The sequence below is a fragment of the Peromyscus californicus genome, unplaced genomic scaffold (assembly GCF_007827085.1).
Source record: "Peromyscus californicus insignis strain IS unplaced genomic scaffold, ASM782708v3 Scaffold_22__1_contigs__length_63687245, whole genome shotgun sequence".
NCBI lineage: Eukaryota > Metazoa > Chordata > Mammalia > Rodentia > Cricetidae > Peromyscus > Peromyscus californicus.
The window spans coordinates 28,726,654-28,746,437 of NW_026294525.1; positions in this window are offsets into that span (position 1 = coordinate 28,726,654).

Below are 19,784 nucleotides of genomic sequence, written 5' to 3' on the forward strand. Positions count from 1 at the left end.
CACTTTGCTTTTTTGGCAGGCGGTCTCTAACTCACCAAGCAGGCTACCCTTACTGGCCAGTGAGCCACAGAGGTCCAGCTACCTCTGCCTCCTCAGTGCTGGAATTTTACAAGTGTGCCACTACACCCAGCTCTGTTTGACATGGGTTCTGGAATTGAACTCAGGTCCATGTGACTTCTAGGCAAGCACTTTACTGACTAAAGTATCTCTCTAGGCCTCTCCCATATTTTTGGACGTCTTAAATATCCAGTCTTTCACATATACTGTGAAGGAACACACAGTCTTTTCTTGTAATATTTTTGTATTTCTTGGATTATCTCACCAAAGCACATTACACAATTGAATAAATTTCCTCAAGAGGTGCAAACCAAACACATTTGAAATGAAGAGCAAACTGTTTGAAAATATCTTACAGCGGGGGGAAAAAATAGACATCAGTGAAATGTTGCCTTTTTTAAAAGCAACGTTTCCCCCCTGTAATTCAAAATTCCTTTTCTGCTTTCTGCCCCATGGTCCCATGGGCCACCGAGCTGCCAGCAAGAGCCATAATCATGGGCCGCACAAGCCAGACACTGGGTCAGGACAAGCGGGAGGCCGGCGCGGGCTGACGGTGGGGCTGTCCTCACTCCCTAAACGAAAGACTTTGCCAGAGTGAAGACAAAGCCTGATTTGACTCGAAAACCGGTTACCGTGACAGAGGAACAGATGTGAGGGAAGGGCTCAAAGGGATGTCAGAATCGTGACTACTGCTGCCATTAGTCGTATCCAAATGCACAAAAATAAAAAATAAAAATAAACAAAAGGAAGTGTCCCACCCCTAAAAAAAGGGCAAGCCGCTATCAACTGAATACATGTGATTGAGACGTCCAAGATGATCCTTGTCTTAGGTCAAACTACTCTTTTAAACATTGTTTTTTTGTAGCTAAAGCTATTCCCCAAAGTACAAGTTCATAGACTGATGGTACCAAATCCACGTAGTTTCTAAAAATGCCAAATTATGTGGGAGTGAGATGCACCGAGCTTGCCCAGCACTGAGGGTTGAGTATGGTTTAGGGGTACAGAGAATAGGACCCCAGGGTCCACTTACCCCCAACCTATTTTCAAAACCTATTATTAGTGGGAAGTGCGGGGCAGGGGATGAGCTGGAGAAACGTGGGGCCTTCCCTCTTCACAGCACGCTGGCGGGATGTTCTATAATTTCCCTTCACTGACCACAGAACTGCTAGCCGTAATCGGCTTCTCAGCCCGGCACATTGTTGTTGTCCCCTCTTGCATACACGACAGAGATGACCACAGATACGACAATGGAACTGTAAACAGTGAAATCCAAGGATCTGTGGAGCAGTCGCTCAGTAGGAAGGAGATATGTGACTTTCTGTGGGAATTTTCAATACGGGTGGGATCCTGTGGTGGTTAAGAATGTTTGCAATGTGCCTTTTAGTAGGAAAAAATTCAAAGTAAGGAATAGCAAGTTGAGGCACTGTACATTAACACCACATGCAAATGTACATACTTTCACCAGTCAATTAATTTCATCCTTACCCTCCTAAGTACATGACTAAGTTACATGAAGGTTTTATTTCATATTCTCTATCTTTCCTTATGCCTTCAGTCCTTATATATCCAGGCTACAGACACTGAGTCCTAACCTCTTCAACTTATACATGATAAACATTCTCCTTAAAAGCAGGTCTACAGCTGGGCAGTGGTGGCGCTCGCCTTTAATCCCAGCACTCGGGAGGCAGAGGCAGGTGAGTCTCTGTGAGTTTGAGGCCAGCCTGGTCTATAGAGTGAGTTCCAGGAAAGGTACAAAGCTACACAGAGAAACCCTGTCTCGAAAAAACAAACAAACAAACAAACAAACAAACAAACAAACAAACAAAAGAGGTCTGCAAAACTAAGCTCTGCTGGCACACTGACCACCTGCTTCCAAACATTGACAATTTCGGTTTTACAAGTGTGACCTCAAACGCTGACTCTAAAATGCTACTCAGACAAGAGTTCCTGAATAGGCTCCCCTTCACTTCCCAACAGTCTCTGTTGGCTTCCATATGCCTCGAGGAGGGTCAGTGCGGCAGAATCTCTCATTTTTCCTTATTAAAATGCCGATGTGCTGGGGAAGGAACATTCATTATGCCTCATTAGCCAATAATATACTCGTTGAATTTCTATAGCATAGTCTTCTCTGAAGATTATTACAAAGTGGGCTGGAAGCAAGATGGTGAGATCCTCTCCAGAGGGAAGGAAAGATCTGTTATCAAGGTTATTGTATGCCGAGCACATGCCGTATGTATGCAGTACAGCACTACACATATTATCTTGTTTAATCCTCGTTTAACTGACATGAGGCAGATAGTTTCTCCACTTCGGAAATGAGAGCATTCAGATGCAAAGAGGTAAGTCTAGCTGGTTAAGTCCTAAGTGCTAGATAACCACATGAAAAGACGAATGGGCACAGAGGCCTGGCTGAGTTTTACCGTCCTGAAGGCTGCAGACACACAGGCCCCACTCTGGAGTCCTGTAAGCTGGCCCAGCCATCAAGCCTCAAGACTGAGCAGAAGCAGATATCTGCTCCCCTCTCCAGCTAGACCACACAGAAGGCTCTGTTGCGACAGGAACAGTGTCTGGCTCCTTTGCTAACCAGCCTACACTAATCTCCTTGAGTGAAGGCAGACCTCGCATTCTGTGCACAGACTATGGGAACTACAACCTGTATAATGTCTCTCATGGAAATGGTGGGGAAAATGAGCTAACAATCATTTCTCCCTCTCCAAACTCCTTCTAAAGAGTAACCATCAAGTCAATTGTTCTTTTTTTTGTTTTTATTTTTATTATTTTAAATTATGCATATGTTTGTGTGTCTGTGTGTGGCTATGTGTACCTGAATGCAGGTGCCCACGGGGGTCTGAGGTATTGGATTATCCTGGGTCTAGAGTTACAGGTGGTTGTGAGCTGACTGCTGTGGGTGCTGGAAGCAGACGATGGTCCTTTGCAAGCAAGCACAATTAAGTCTCTTAGCCTCTGACTGAGCCATCTCCTCACTCTCAAGGCAATTGTTCTTATACATGAATATGAGGTAGACTCATGAGAAGCATAGGATTATATGACTTCCTGGGGATACATGAACAGATATCTCATCACACTTATAGGGAATTGATGACAGACAACAAAACGATTCTACCCGAGTCTAGCTGAGGGCACCTATGAGTTTAGGAGCTGCCTATAGAAATGTGGGGTAGGGGATACAAAAAAGAACAAAGGAAGCTTTACCAGCCATCCCACCCCAGCATAAGGGACAACTCATGACTGCTCCACGGAGAGTTGTCCTCTTCCCAGTGATTGCCAGTACCTTTAGAACAGAATCTTCCAGAGCCACGTGACTCCTACAACTTCATTAGTTTCTTGAGCCTTGTAACCTCATCATCAAAGGAAGGAAGTCAGGGCAGGAACTCAAACCGGGTGGGAACCCGGAGGCAGGAGCTGATGTAGAGGCCCTGGAGGGGTGCTGCTTACTTGCTTGCTCCTTACGACTTGCTCAGTCTGCTTTCTTATAGAACCCAGGACCACCAGCCCAAGGGGGAGGCACCACCCACAGTGGGCTGGGCTTTCCCATATCAGTCACTAAATAAGAAAACACCCTATAGGTTTTCCTCCAGGCCAGTCTCATGAAGGTAGTTTCTCCTTCGGGATCTCCTCCTCTCAAATGACTGTAGTTTGTGTCAAGTTGACATAAAACAAACCAGCCCACAAACCAGCCCACCCTCGCTTATTCTCCTCCTGTTCCTGCTCACCCCCTTTTTGTGCCCAACCTGTTCTCTCCTGCTTTCTGTTGTGATCCAATGGATTTCACTAGGGTTGCTTGTATGACCAAGTTATTTACTGGATCCTGGGTAACTTACCAGTGTATGAAATAGATGAAAATGACTACCCCTTCCCCAGTAACTCAACTCCAGTGAATTTCAGTAGGGTAGCTTGTATGACTACAGTTAGGAAGTTATTTACTGGATCCTGAGCAACTTACCAGTAGATGAAATGGATGAAAATGACTACCCCTTCCCCAGTTACTCAACTCTGTGGGCTCCTCATGAGTCCTCACATCCTCCATGATGGAATGCTGAAGGGTCTTGTTCAGGGAACAACAGTAGTTGGGTGTTTGTGGTTGCAACAGAAGAAATACTTTTTATAATTGTCTTTGGTGCCTATCTATCTCAGTTCAGGTGACTGTGGGATGGGAATGACTGCTCTAGGAATCTTTGTGCTCCACATTTCCAGGAATCCTATGCAAATTTCCATTACAATAAAGAATCTATACTTTTCTCATCCACAATTACCAGTTCCTCTATTGGAGTCTTAGAACTGTTGCTAGTATGCACAGCCTTACTACATTCCTGTGTATGGCACTGGAGTCTCCTTGGGCTTTATCTTGCAGTTAGAGCATAGTGATGACATTATGCTAGTCATCATGGTAACCAAGGTACCTGACAGAAACAACTTAAAGGGGGAGGGAATATATTTTGGCTTCCAGTTTCATGGAGTCTAGTCCATCATGGCAGGTTGAGCATGACAGAGCAGAACAGTGCTGCCTTTGAGGATGGATTTTTGTCCACTCAGTGAACTCTCTTTGAGTCCCCCTCACAGACTCACCTAGAAGTGTGTCTCAGCCTCCCATGTTATTCTTTTTGTTTGTTTGTTTAGAAACCAATGAGCATAAGCTCTTATTTTATTTTATTTTCCTGTGTTACTCTATATCCAGTAAAGCTGATATTGAAGATTAACCACACCAAGTTCACTCCCTTGTGTGTTCGACACTTAAATATGTCATCTTAAACCATAATATACCACCCAAATCTCCCAAAAGCTTGTGTATATCTCAAAAATATAGCACACATCTATTCTTGACTGCTCCCAAAGCCTTAACAGTCCCAACTGATTGCATAGTCCAAATTAAATTCTTTTCTTTCTGAAACATGAAGCAAATTCTTAGCTGTGAGCTCCTTACAACCTACAGCTCCCTGTCTATCAATTTGGGCACGTGGCGTTCTGATGCAAATTCCAACGGGCTTGGTGAGTCCTACCCTATGAGTTTGCGGCTTGCAGCCCATCTAGTTACTTTGTTTGGCTAGCTCCACTCATCACCTATCGCTTTCTTCAGCAGATGTTTCACATTTCTGGAATTTTCAAGACCCTGTAGTGTCTGCTGCAACTTTGGCTGTACTCTTTCACACAGTGCCCTTTCAGGGACTTCTTGCAAGTAATCCCATCTTCCTATCTGTTGTCTAGCCTTCCATATGCAATCTATATGCCTATGAAAATTACCACCTAGATGGTCCCAAGATCTCCCACCAGTTTAAACAGTAGCTGCCATCCCTTGAACAATGGCTACACTGATCTCTGGGTAGTAATTTAGGGACCCTGTTGGCTCTTTCTTCTCAAGGCAAAGAAGCCTTTTTAGTGTGTGTGTGTGTGTGTGTGTGTGTGTGTGTGTGTGTGTGTGTGTGTGTGTTGTATGCATTTGTGTGCACGTGTGTGATGCTGAGAATTGATCTTAGGGCCTCACACATGCTAGGTAAGTACTGAGCTATATACATAGCCTGGAGTCTGCAATGTGTGGAGTCTGGCCAGTTTCCTAATGTCCTAGTGGAAAGTGCTTGCCTTCTTTTAACGTCACCAGTGACTTCAATACCACCCTTTTCTTGCCCACAACTTTTAATTTTCTTGTTTTTTAGCCAGAATACGTGTTTCTCCCCCTGTGAATTCCCGCTAAAAATCTAGCTAAAAGCAGTGAGCAATAACCATGCCATACTTTGAATGCTATACTGTCCTTCAAGTTTCCTTTGAGAAATTAGTCTGCTACTTCAATGTTTTAACAAACACAGCATGTAGACAAGTTATTTGCCAAATGTAGCAAAATAGCCTCTAATCCAGTCCTCAGTAGAGTTTCCTTGTTCTCATCTACACTCCCCTGAGCATAATTTTTCTTGTTCACCTTTACATAGGCATTCTGGTCTTCTGTATTCTCCCTAGTGACCCATTAAGCTCTTCTTATATTATCTTAGGGCTTCTATAGCTCAAATATTCAGAGTCTTCCAAATTCCTTCCATAAATCCAGTCCAAAGGCCTAAAAACCACACAGTCAAGTTCAGTCATAACAATGACCCTACTTTTGCTACAGTTTTCAACATTAATTACTTCTATCATTCTAAATTACTTGACAGCAACAACTTTAGGGAAGACTGTTGCAATCTTTAACAAACAAGTTTTTGTATGTCAATGTAACAGGTTTTAAAGATGGTAGTCCTTTATTATGATGTGATACTTTCTATGATGATAAAACGTATTTTTGAGTCAATCTTCTCTAAGGGATTCTTGAATAACAAATTCTGAGAATTTTTCTACTTCTCTTGATGGTTGACTTAACAGCATCTAGAATCACCCAAGGAGGGGTGAATGAGTATCTAAATCGAGTTAATTAAGACAGCAAGAGCTTGCCGGGCGGTGGTGGCGCACGCCTTTAATCCCAGCACTCGGGAGGCAGAGCCAGGAGGATCTCTGTGAGTTCGAGGCCAGCCTGGTCTCCAAAGCGAGTTCCAGGAAAGGCGCAAAGCTACACAGAGAAACCCTGTCTCGAAAAACCAAAAAAAAAAAAAAAAAAAAAAAAAAAAAAAAAAAGACAGCAAGAGCCACCCTAAGTGTTGATGGAACCATTCCCTGGGCTGCGGTCCTCCACTGACTACATAGGAATGAACAAGCTGAGCATAAGCATTTATTTCCTTCTGCTTCCTGACAGTGGACTTGATGTGACAGCTGCCTCCCCCCGCTCCTGTTGCTATGCATTTCTCTGCATGTTGGGGTGTACTTCTGAACCACGAGCCAAAAGAAATCCTCCCTTCTTTACGCTGTTCTTGTCACAGCATTAGAAAAGTAGCGTGCATGTCTGCCTTTCTCCTTTTTCCCTCCTTCCTCAGGGCCTAGTGGAGTCCTTCAGTAGCTATTGGTGTCTGCCACACAGTGTTGAGAGCTGATGCGCTTATTAATTTGGTTTGGAATGAACTAGCAAATATTTTAAAATTTTTACATGTTTAGCTTTTAATACAGTAAATACATAATTTGCTGTAATTCACCCAAACAGTGGTCCTTTGGAGGACTTAAAGATTTATGAATTTTAAAGACTATCGACAGCAAGACATTTGAGAATGATGGTTTCAGGGACATTGTGAAACTCAAGATATTTCCATGGAACTAACCCTGTCCGTCAATTGAACGGGTGTCTGTGTGTGTGTCTCTGTGTGTGCATACGTGTGTATGTGTATGTATACTGAATTTGTTCGCTCTCCCCATACTCAAATCCGGGTAATAAAGAGAACGAAATTAAACCTGCAAGGGCTATCCTCTAATGCTTTGAATGTTACTTTCAGTTAGTAGTGTTTTACTATGCTGTCAGCGGAATAATTTTAGGCTCTACACCTCCAAGTACAGTCATAGTCTTTACCGGATTTATCTAAAACCTATTATACAAATCTTATCTTCTTACGATGGTGAAGAAAAGACTGGCAAAATGGTTTTCTAACTTCCTCAGGTGTCAAATGTTAGATTAGAGAGATCGGCTTGCTGGTGCTCGGGCACACAGTGATTCCGCACTTTCTGGTCCAGCTTCCTGTGAGCTGCCTAGGGGCGGTCTACAATCCTGGGCATTCTCCCAAGGGTGGGGCAAAAGTCATAATGACCTAACACCACTTTACTGAGCTTTAAAAAGTGCATCAGCAAAGCTGAGAGCAACCGGAGAAAGCCTGAGCAAGCCCTGTAGACTAGAAACTTCTCCTGGTGCGGCGGTCGGCAAGCCCGATTGAAGACCCAGCCTGGGTCTTTAGGTTCAGCTTTAGGGCTGCCAAGAGCATGCACAGAAAGCTCAGCTTCCTTCCCAGTCTTTGTAAAGGAGTGTGTTCCCAACCCATGAAGAAACATGATCCATAAAGTCCCCGTTAGTCTCTGCCTTGATGTTACTATCCTAGTCAACGAAACACATTCCTGAACAAATTCTGCCTTCTCACCCATTCCAAATCTTGTTCTGTCAAAAGCTATGGCTCCCATTCCTTATGCTTGTGTAGAATAATTGCAGCTCACGAAACACATTCACTACTGGTGTCCCTCAAAGATGCCGTAAAATGGACTAGGCAGGACTTACTATCCTTATTTTACAGAGCAGAAAATGAAAATGCAGAGAGCAGAGATTTATTTCAGGTCACAAGGAGTAGGAGCCTTGCGAAGCGGCACACAGCATGTAGGACTGTCATACATACATGGACAGCCTTAGGTGATCTTCTGTCGGCCTCCAGGGATTAAAAGAGAGTCTGAGGTGTGCACCATCATCACTGGAAATACCGTGTAAACACCTGTTGACACAAGTTTCCCTCTATATGTAACCAAAACATATATATAGTAACCAAAACATATCCAAGTGCTAAGGAGGTTCCAGGCTTTGGAGAGGAGTCCTTTGGTGCAGATCCATGCGGATGTTCTCCATAGGTTTCCACCAAGCATGGGTCTCACTGGCCGGGTCCCCAGGTCCTGATGAATGGACAGCATCGCCGTGTAGTCTATGCTGGAGTTTCATTAGTGATTAATTCTTTTCACAGCTGCTGCTCTCAGCACAGAAAGGACAAACATTGCTTTCGGCCCATTGAAAGCACAAGGAGGTCTGAAAGAATCCATAGATTTTGCCTGGCCTTGGAGTCAAACTTTCCCCATGACATGGTTTTGCTTATTTGAAAAAAAAAATTAACATGGTAACAAAAAGAAGCATTAACCCAAAATAAGATTCAAAACCATGAGGAAGGTGAAGTAAAATGTGGAGGCCCAGGGAAGGCAAAGATAACAGTGGTCCTGCTGTCCCTGTATGTCTCGAGCTTCTCGATTGTTCTGTCCCAGTTAACTAACTGCTTGTTTTGGTAGAGTGAGAGTCCATAACAAAAATTATAAGATTTATGAAAAAAGGCATTTTATTTTCATCTTACTTTGAAATGTGTATTCTTCGTGTACCCCAGATTGGAATCTCCCTGATGAACACTGTCATGGTTGTGTCTAATGGCCTTTGGTGACTCTTTTCTGGCTCCAGCTTTGGCCACCTGACTAGGTGTTCTCTGGTGTCCAGCCCCAGCCTTTGCAGCTGCAGTATCTGAGCTCTTTCCTCCCTTGGGGGGACACTGACCTGTATAACCACCACAGCTGCCCATTAAGCCACTGAGTACACAGCGCTTAGCAAACGTTGAATGCCAGAATTGGAAAACATATTGGAAGCTATAAAAGGCATTGTAGAGGAATTTAAATGAGATAGCTACTCTCTCAATGGTCCTTTGTATCGGTCTTTTGGATGTAGAGTTGATTAAGGAGAAAAAAGAAGTCACTCCGGTGCCTATCAGTCAGTCGGCCATATCAGTGTCCATGTCTTTGAGACGGTGTCTTTAAATGACTGACCACTATGTATGCTGGTTTCTCATTGACATCACCTTTTCAAAGGAACCTGTGCCTCTGTATTATAAAGTAGCATAATCATTTATCTGAGTCATACAGTTTCATGGGGTGTGACATCATTCATTGACAGTCTGTCCAAGAGTTGACACCTTGAAGCTATGTTTATGTCTTTACTAAACACATATTGGATGGGGTTCAAGATTTTCAAAATAATATTGTGTTCTCCTTGATAGAAAGTATGCTACATTCAAAGACAGTCTTTGGATCACCAAACACCAGGTAAAACCAGAGCAATGTTTCTATTTGGCCAGTAAATCGCAGCAATAGAAAAGCTATTACATGAAAGAGAATGTCAAAAATTTCCTTACATCATTTTCCAATTAGAGATTCACAATGATTTTTATAATTCATCATCATATTACTAATAATGGTTAGGAGTGTGGGCTCTAGAGGACACAATACTGGCCTTGTCACTTGTGGCTTATATGAAAGAAAACTTTTCTATAGACTCTTGAATTTTACGACTAAAGCTTTCATATTAGATAAACAACAGCAACAAAAGACGTTAACAGAATAAAAACATACAAAATGTATTTGATATTGGCATTTTTATCTATACAGAACTTTACAGAAAAAAAAAACTAAAGGAGTATAGACTCAGGGGCCTTAATAGTATTTTATCAAAAGATGATAAAGTATAGAGAAATAACTAGACAAATAAAAGGAGCTTTGGGCTTCTAAGGGTAGTGCACTCTGGGAAAATAGATATATGAAGAAAATCAAACGGTAGATAGGAGTTATTAATTCAGATTTGTTTACATAGAATCTCATATATGTTATCTCCAATTGTTACCATAACAACAAGTCTCTTCCTTACCAGGGAGAAGAGGGCACATTCACAAAGGCAATTTGTGACTCACTCTTAAGAACGTGGGAAAAAGACAGAATCCTCCTCCTGCTTTTCCTCAATTGCCTCCAGCTCAAAATAATCCTTATGCCCGATGGCATATTTGACAACAACATAGTTTGTTTCTGTTAGGGCTCTGTGACTTTCATCGAGTTCCTGTACTTTTCCAAGTGTGATCATAGTGCCCACCTCAGAAGGATGTCATGGGCATTTATGAGATAATCCTTATAAGGAACTCAGCACACAAATTTGATTCATAAAAATCCAATATAGTATATCTATTATTCTCATTTTGTTGACAATATCCCTTTTGCACTTTCACTTCCAGAGGTATAGTGGAGAGCACCAACCTAGACAATCTACCTAGTAGTCAGTATATATACTTACACTTCCAGAGGCATAGTGGAGAGCACCAACCTAGATAATCTACCTAGTAGTCAGTATATATACTTACACTTCCAGAAAGTGGAATGATGGGGGAAATCATACCAAGATCATTTAGTCTACAGTGTAAATGGTTGATGGGGAATTGAAACCTGAGTTTTGAAGCTAAAGATAACACACAAGGTTAAAGTTGAGTGTAGCAGGAATCTTAAAAGTTCTTATTAATAAAATCAAACCTGAGGCCAGTTATTGGGGTGAACACTGGAAGATCAGAGAAGCAAAACAAGCCACAGCTAACCTCACCTCGACAGTTCCTCAGCTGATCCTGTTTCCTCAGGCTGGAAGCCTCTGAGTCCTCATCCAGAGATGGGTCTCAGCTGAACTGCTGCTAGAAGCCTGAAAGCTTAACCAGCCAAATGCTTCTAGTTTCTGGTTCTCACGCCTTATATACCTTTCTGCTTTCTACCATCACTCCCTGGGATTAAAGGCGTGAGTCTCCATGCTTGGCTATATCCTTGAACAGATGGATTTCTGCCTCTGGAATGCTAGGATTAAAGGCGTGTGCTACCACTGCCTAACCTTTATGTTTAATATTGTGGCTGTTCTGTCTCTGACCCCAGATAAGTTTATTAGGGTGCACAACATTTTGGGGAACACAATACCATCACAGTTGAGGACTACAGATTTTAGGTCCAGATATTTAATAACTGTGAATGTAACTGCAAAGGTGCTTTTGTGTGTGTGTACTCACTACGCTTATCAACAGGGTAATGGCTTTTACACTTCTCCATTAGTCACTAGGTGCTTATCAACAAGGTAATGGCTTTTACACTTCTCCATTAGTCACTAGGTCATGTGCATATTTCTAACTAACACGCATTGCTTCCTTATAATTCTACCAACTCCAACTTCATCACCAACCAGTTTTAAACAAAGAAGTTCAGATATTCTGAATTATGAGTCAAGTGGTATCAGTATCTCCTTGTGGTAGATACGTGAGCTTTAGGGTATGAGACATAAACTGCTGACATGTCTGCTGGATAAGCAGCTAACATAACATCCATGTAATCATGTAGATTTAAAGTATTCCAAAGAGAGAGAAAGGGAGAAAGAGAGAGAGAGAGAGAGAGAGAGAGAGAGAGAGAGAGAGAGAGAGAGAGAGAAGGAAGGAGGCTGACAGAAAAGGAGGAAGCAAGGACAGCTGCAATGAAGTGTTTTTGTGAATGCCTTGTCTAAGCTCACAGACAGTCCATGGGAGAAGGACACTGGGATGTAAAAAGCTAGAAATAGGTGTAGAAAGCACGGCCATATGGGACTGGGAAACTGTCTCTCTTTGCAGTGCTCCGTTCTCCCAGCCCTGACTCTGTCTCTTCCAATGAGAAGGACATAGAGAATACCGCTGTGTCCCAAGGGTTCTGGTGTGACAGTGCCAGATGGTGGTACTTTCTAATCTGTAGGGAGAATCAGAGTTGAAGACTGACCATGCCACTGGTCAGGAGAGCCATTCATTCTGGATCTGGGCCTCTCAGCCAGAGAATAGTTAGGGCGACACAGACCTGTTAAGGGCCTCTGGCCTGTGGGACAGCCACTAACTGTGACTCCTGCAGATTCACAGCTTCTCTTAGCTGCAATGCAGATTTTTGAAAATGATGATTAGATATTCATCTGCATAGAATCCTTTGTATTTCCTGGGTGATACTTGTCAATTTTGTTTTTTGGCCAAGATCCATCCTTTGGAATAATAATAATAATGTTCTTGAGCCCTTACTATATTCAAAAATCTTCTACAATCATCCTCACTCATCATCATCCTCAGTTTTTAAAAATATTTTTATTTTATAATTAATTTAATTTTACATATCAGCCACGAGTTCCCCTGTCCTCCCTCCTCCCACCCCCAGCCTTCCCCCCAACCCACCCCCCATTCCCAACTCCCCTGGGGAGTCAGCCCAGCCTGGTAGGTTCAGTTGAGACAGGTCCAGTCCCCTCCTCCCTGCACCAAGGCTGGGCAAAGTGTCTCAGCATAGGCCCCAGGCTCCAAACAGCCAGCATCCTCATTTTATAAAGAAACAGAGGCTTAGATTGACTATACAGTAGATGTAGTACAGCCACTAGCCTGCAGAGACCTAAGGCCGGCAGACTTCTTCTTGGGGAGGTCTGGGTGCCTCTTCCCCATCTTCGTACTCCCCTGCAGCTGTGCCTTTCCTCTTCAGCAGAGTCAAAATCGTGTTGTGGTTGCTGCCTCCAAGCAGAAAGTGTGCTTCCCATGTTTCCTCTCGCTCTCTTTCTCCATCCTTGCTTAAGACAGGATGAACTTAGAGCCAGACTTGGACATGAGAAATGGAGCCCCTGTGTTACTCCTTATAAAGACGCAAGAGCAAATGTGGGAAGAGAGGGAAAGCTAAGCTAATAACTCAGCGTGTGTGTCTGCTCATTATAACACGGTGAAAGAGATGGGCGGCACCAGAACCCAGCCAAAAGTTGCATTTAGAAGATAGAGGCAAGATATTTAGAAAGCACCTCATAAGAAATTCATGCTGCACCGTGACAGCTTTCAAGACGCTGATTTATCAACAACCCTTCAGAGTGAAACTGTCATGTGACAGGCTTGGCCCAGGTGGCTGCAGTGTGTCTGTCCTGCTTTACGAGTTTCATCTTTCCTATGGAGTTTCTGATAAACTTTGCAGCCTCCCTACGCTCAGGCTACCTACCATAACATATTAGATAAGTTATGTTAAATGGCAGCCCAGCAATATCAGAGGCTTTAAAAAAAAAGACTGCGTTTTATTGGATTCATTCATTTTTATGACTCTTTTGTCTGGAAAGATGAAATCCAATGGCATTTTTGTGACTTATACTTTGGCTGATAATTGAAGTTAGAACTTTTATGTTCTTCCCCTTCTTTTTTTTTTTTTTTTAACATCCTGATCCACTAATATTTTTTCCACAACTTTCATTCCTTAAGATCTACTGGCTAAAACTGTTTTTTTTCTTTTCTTTCTTTCTTTCTTTCTTTCTTTCTTTCTTTCTTTCTTTCTTTCTTTCTTTCTTTCCTTCCTTCCTTCCTTCCTTCCTTCCTTCCTTCCTTCCTTCCTTCCTTCCTTCCTTCTGAGGATCAAACCCAGTGCCTTGTGCATACTGAGCAGCTGGACCTCTGCCATTAGCTACATCCACAGCCTACTTTAATGATTTCTGGCCTGCTTTGCTGATGAGAATTCAATCTTTGAGAGTCATAATTTGGTTTAGTGCTGTAAAATAAAACAAAGCAGTATAGATTCTTGGAATTCAGCATCTGATATTTTCCTGGTCTCCTCCAAAGCCATATAGAGCTATAATATGGTTAAGTATGGAGCAGATAGATAGATAGATAGATAGATAGATAGATAGATAGATAGATAGACAGATGATAGATGTGACAATAACCAGTCCTATGACTGTGTCTGTGGTGTCTGTCTGCTTGACAATGACAAGTATGAATTGGATTTAACCTGAGTAAAACATGACAGCACTCATCAACAGTACCCCACAAACTCAAATTGACCACTGACGGGAGAATAGACCTTGATTAGTAAGTAACATTTCCACATCTCAACAAGATCAATTTGTATCATTATATATCACCATGTGTCTTTTTTCTTTTCTTGTTTGTGTGTGTACATGTGTGTTTGTGCAGGTACACATATGTGTATACACATGTGGAGGCCTGAGGTCCGTCTTAAGTGTTGTTCTTCAGAAGGCATATATGTTGCCTTTTGAGGCAGAGTCTTTTACTGCCCTGGAACACACCAGCTAGCCAAGGCTAGCCAGCCAGCAACTCCTGAGCATTCTCCTGTCTCTGCCTTCCCAGCAGTAGGATTACAAGCATATGCTACTGTGTCCAGCTTTTCCCTGGGATGCTGGAGATCAACTCAAGTCTTCATGCCTGCATGCCAAAGAGTTTAACAACTGGGCTGTGTGTTCAGTCCTCTTGGTTTTTTCTTCATGACATCCACCATATTCTCAATTAGATAATTATTCATATAATCACCCATGTAACAAGAGATTCTAAGTTCTATTAGGGAGGGGCTCCATCTCTCTTGTTCACATCTGTATCCCAAGTATCTCCAAAGGCAAGCACACAGGGCTCATTTGTTAGATTAATGAGCAAATGAACTATGTACCTATTCCCAGTTTAGCTGGGCTATAATTAAGGCTCTGTGGCAGGTTAAGATGTAGGAGTGGTATTTAGAGTAAAACAAAAGAAATTCCCAGGAGGGGTTATTTGTACTTTAGAAACTGGGGAAAAAGTATGGGGATGGAAGGGAGATGGTTCAGCCAATTTCTTAGTGAAAACTATCACCTACTAAATCTAATAAAGATGTTGAATAGAGTTTTCAAGGTCAAATAAATACATGTTTCAAAATAAAGTTGGGATGGAGGCATCTGTGAAAGTATTTGCCATCTTGCTATAAGGACAAGCTACAGGTATACAAATATTCCAGACAAATTTAAAACACATGAATGAGGAATTTCTAAAAACTCACTTTAAAAAGGAAGAAGGGAAAAGTGAGAACATACACATTATGAAATCATAAATTTATAACATACTAAATAGATGTATCATAGTTTATATTCTTTTGAATAAATCGGAAACTTGACTTTTTATAAAGAAAATCTGTGTCATTGAGGGAATTTTCTGAATGAAAGGAGTGAAAACGTGGAAGCATGTTCTGTAGGCTTCTCAGTGTGGCTGACAGCCCTGCACATCAATGCAGCTATTCAGTAATTAGAAAGACATAGAGTGGTGGACATTTCGCAGCTTTTATAATGCTTGTGAATGTGTATTTTCTCTGCACTATGAAAAAGGATTTATTTTCATTTTTAAATTTTCCATTGTGTGTGCTTTGATCTTTAAGAATGCTCCTGTTTATTCATCTCTGGCATTGTTTGCCTGAAGCACGCTGCCATTCGTATTTGTTGTCCTAGGAGTGATTTCATTCACGAGTTGAGTAAGAATGGCAGACATTCAGCACACTTTATGAGCACTGTTAGAGGTTCTGAGCTTTGACAGCGTGCACAGCCCCTTGGAGGTCAGTGAACATTGATTGTAGCCTAGGGAAACAGCATGTGAGAGTGAATTCTAGCCTGCTTCTTGGTGTCAAATATTCAACCGACCAAGAAGGAATTTACTATACATAAGCTGCCCAACTGGTGGAAACTAGTGCCAGCTAGCGCCTCAGCTTACTTATCCAGTGATGGTTTGTTCCCTCCCTCTCCTTCTTCTTGCTGTAGTGCTTGGAATCAAAACTAGAGCACATAGTACATTTTAGGCAAGTACCACTGCCTTGTATCCCTAACCTTCTCCTTCTCCTTCTCCTTTTCCTCCTTCTCCTTCTTCTTTTAATTTTTAGACAGAGTTTCACTAAGTTGCCCAAGCTAGCCTTGAATTTGGCATCTGCCTGCTTTAGCCTCTCAGGTAGCTGGGATTACAAGCCCATGCACCAGACCCAGGGTATGACGGCCTCTTTGGTTACATTAGGAAATTGGACTGCAAGGACACAGCTAAATGTGGCCTGTGGGTGAACTGGACAATACTAACTTTCCATAGGCATTCACTTAGTCTTCCATGCATTATCTATCAAGAGCTCTGACATTCACAAGAGGACCCAAATGAATGCTCAATGGATAGAAAATACAACAGAAAACAGCTGCTCAACACAGTTCCCATTCTTTTAAAATGTGTGTGGATGGGAACATAAAAGCAAGGAACTGAAGTTTAGAAAACATTGTATTTTTCTCCTGCGTGATGACTCACAGAGTGATTCTATCGAGCAAAATGGTGAAGATTCAGGGAAGTGTGTGTCGAATTTTTACACTTGCACATGCCATCAAACTCTTATCCCTCCTGTGACCTCACACACATCTGTGGCCTCCAGATGCTCTCTACTGCCAATTTCCCAGTGAATCTCCACCCTCTGCTGTCAGCGATTACTGTTCAGTACCGACAGCAGGGCCATGTAGCATGGGCATTTGGTGTCTGGCCTCTTTTGTTTAACATAAGCTTTAAGGTTTATGTACATGTGGCATGCACCACTAGTCCATTAGTTCTTCATTAGTGTCTGGCGGCACATAAACCAGATCTGGGAAGACTAAGCAAGTTTATTTTATTCCGAAACTATTGTAGTGGAGGAAGAGAGATCTCAGAGTAGTGCTGTTCCACCTTTCCTTGGCTTACCTTAATTACTTTGTGCCGTTTGATACAATTTTAGGTGGCATCATGTTATATTTGTTATTGGTAGTACAAAGAAATATAAGTGACATTTTCATATTGGTTTTGTACCCGTGGAGTTGCTGAAACAATTTATGAGTTCCATTAGTGTTTGTCATTATTGTATATATATATGTGTATATATATACAGCTATAGTTATGTTATTTTTAAATAAAGGCAGTTTATTTCTCACCTTTAATGCTTATAGCTTCTTCTCTGGCTTTGGAGTACTAAGAAAAACTTCAATAGACTGTCCAGTAAAATCAGACACAAAAAGGATCTCACTGCCTATTCAGATCCCTGGAGAAAGTTTTGCTTGGAAAAAGGAATGGCCATATACCCATTGTATCATAGTCATGGCTAATGGTTTGGCTGGATGATAATCAATTAATGAAGCATGATTGTAGAATCAGTGATAATGATGCCTTGGAAGATCTGGACTGATATTGAGTATAAATCATAGAGATAACGTTTCCCGTATCAGTGTTCTTCATCAAAGGGTCACTTAAGCAGAAGAAGTGGATGTGATGAATCACTCTGTGAACTCAAGTGAATTTGATTCCCCAGCTATCCTTGTCTCTGTTGGATAGGTGATGACCAAGGTGACCATGGGCAGTGGAGAACTATGTTGTAATGGTGTTACCCAATGTATACTTTCCCTCTCATTGTTCAGATCTGGTGACCTAGAAGTACAAATGTATGCACATGGTTCATCTCGCTGTTGATCCTAATGCATCACTAATAAAGTTACTTTTTATTTTTGCAATCTTTAGTAGACCTCTTGCCTAGAGGTGTCAGTTCTCAAGTGAGGAATGCTTCCACCATGGAACACAGTGAAGTTTTTATTAAAAGGGAATCTGATGCTGTCATGGGCCTCCTAGGGATTATGAGGATAGTAAATCAATAGGTAGGCAAGTTCTAATACTGACTGGAGTGATTCAAGGGGGAAATTCAGCTTCTGCTGCACTGTTTGGATAAGGACCATGTTTCTGTAGTTCATGTATATTCTAGGACATTCTCTGTAATGAAAGCCAACAGAAAACTGTAACAATGTAACCATTGGTTCACAACACACACACACACACACACACACACACACACACACACACACACACACACACACACACCAGTGGTAAAAGAATTAGTAGAGCAGTGATCCTCAACCTTCCTAACACTGCGACTCTTTAACACAGTTCCTCATGTTGTGATGACCCTCGACCATAAAATTATTTCATTGCTACTTCATAACTGTGATTTGCTACTGTTATGAATCATAATGTAAACATGTGTGATTTCTAATGATTTTAGGCGATCCCTGTAAAAGGGTTGTTTGAGTCCCCTAAGGGGTCTTGACCCACAGGTTGAGAACTGCTGCACTACACAAAGACCGTCAAGCAACCAAAGTGCTTGCTTGAAACCAAAGGAAATGAGAGGTCAAAAGAAGAAGGAAGCTATGAATATTAGTTGACGTCGTGTGACCAACTACGGAAATGAACACTCACCTGTTTGAGTATTTAATTGTTTTTATATGTGTATAGGTATTAACCAACCATCTTGATTCTTTCCCACTTCCAAGCATAATTGTATCAGATAATGTTAATAACTAAACTTACATTTCAATTTTTAAGTTATAGTTTATCAAAAGAAGAGTACGATTCAGATAGAGAAAAATAAATATTAATCAAAGTTGAATAAAAATTTTGTTTATCCTCTTTGGGGCAAGTTTCAGTTTATTTTTTAGTTGTATACCTGGCATTGGTATCATATAGAAAAAAAAAATCCCTCAGGTTCTCCGGGACTTGGGGAGGCTGCAGGATAGCTGAGAGGAGTTTTTGGTGAGGATCCAGTGATGATGGTGTACCAGAAACCAGAGGCCTTGAAACAAACCAATGACTCATTTCAATGAACATTTGCAAGTAAGCTGATTGGACAAAAGGGTCTACTGGGTGACACACCCAAGCTCCCAGTTCCACCAGGACAAACGAAGAAGTGTTGGAGAGGCGGGGAAGATGGAGGAGCGAAGAGGTGTTTAGTTTTGTTTTGCTTTGTTTTTCTTTTCTTTTTTTTTGTTTGTTTGTTAGCTTGTTCTATTTTAGATTGGGTTGTTTTTTTTATTTTCTTTTAGGGGTCACTGCAGGGGTGAGGGGAGGTTGTGGAGGGACTGGTACATGAGCAGAATTGGGGTGCATGATGTGAAATTCCCAAAGATTCAATAAAGAAATTATATTAAATTAAAAAAGAAAACAGATAATTTTACTATTGCTTTTAAAAAAATTTATTTATTTTTATGTGCATTGATGTTTCACCTCCATGCACGTCTGTGTGAGGAGGCCAGATCCCTGGAACTGGAGTTACAGACAGTTATGAGCTGCCATGTGGACACTGGGAATTGAACCTGGGTCCTCTGGAAGAGCAACCAGTGCTCTTAACCACTGAGCCATCTCTCCAGCACTATTATTTTTTGTTTGATAACAAACATGGTTAAAGGAAAGGTGTATGTGGAAGTGACAGGTTCTAAAAGGGTAGACTATGGTACCTGTCCGGGATCAGGTTAGCTAAACTAGCATGCTTCTCAGAATCACTTTAACCCCGTGACCTCAGCTTATGAATGACTTCCACAGAAGTCTCTGTGAGGTTGGAACAGTAGAAGTGACCTAATAATGGCACTTTATGGTGGTTGGCATGGTGCCAGGCACTGCTGTGGAGCATGCTTGTCTTTACTGATCAGCTGGTAACATGGGCGATGTTGTGGAGAAGCAGTTGGCTTGCAGAAATAC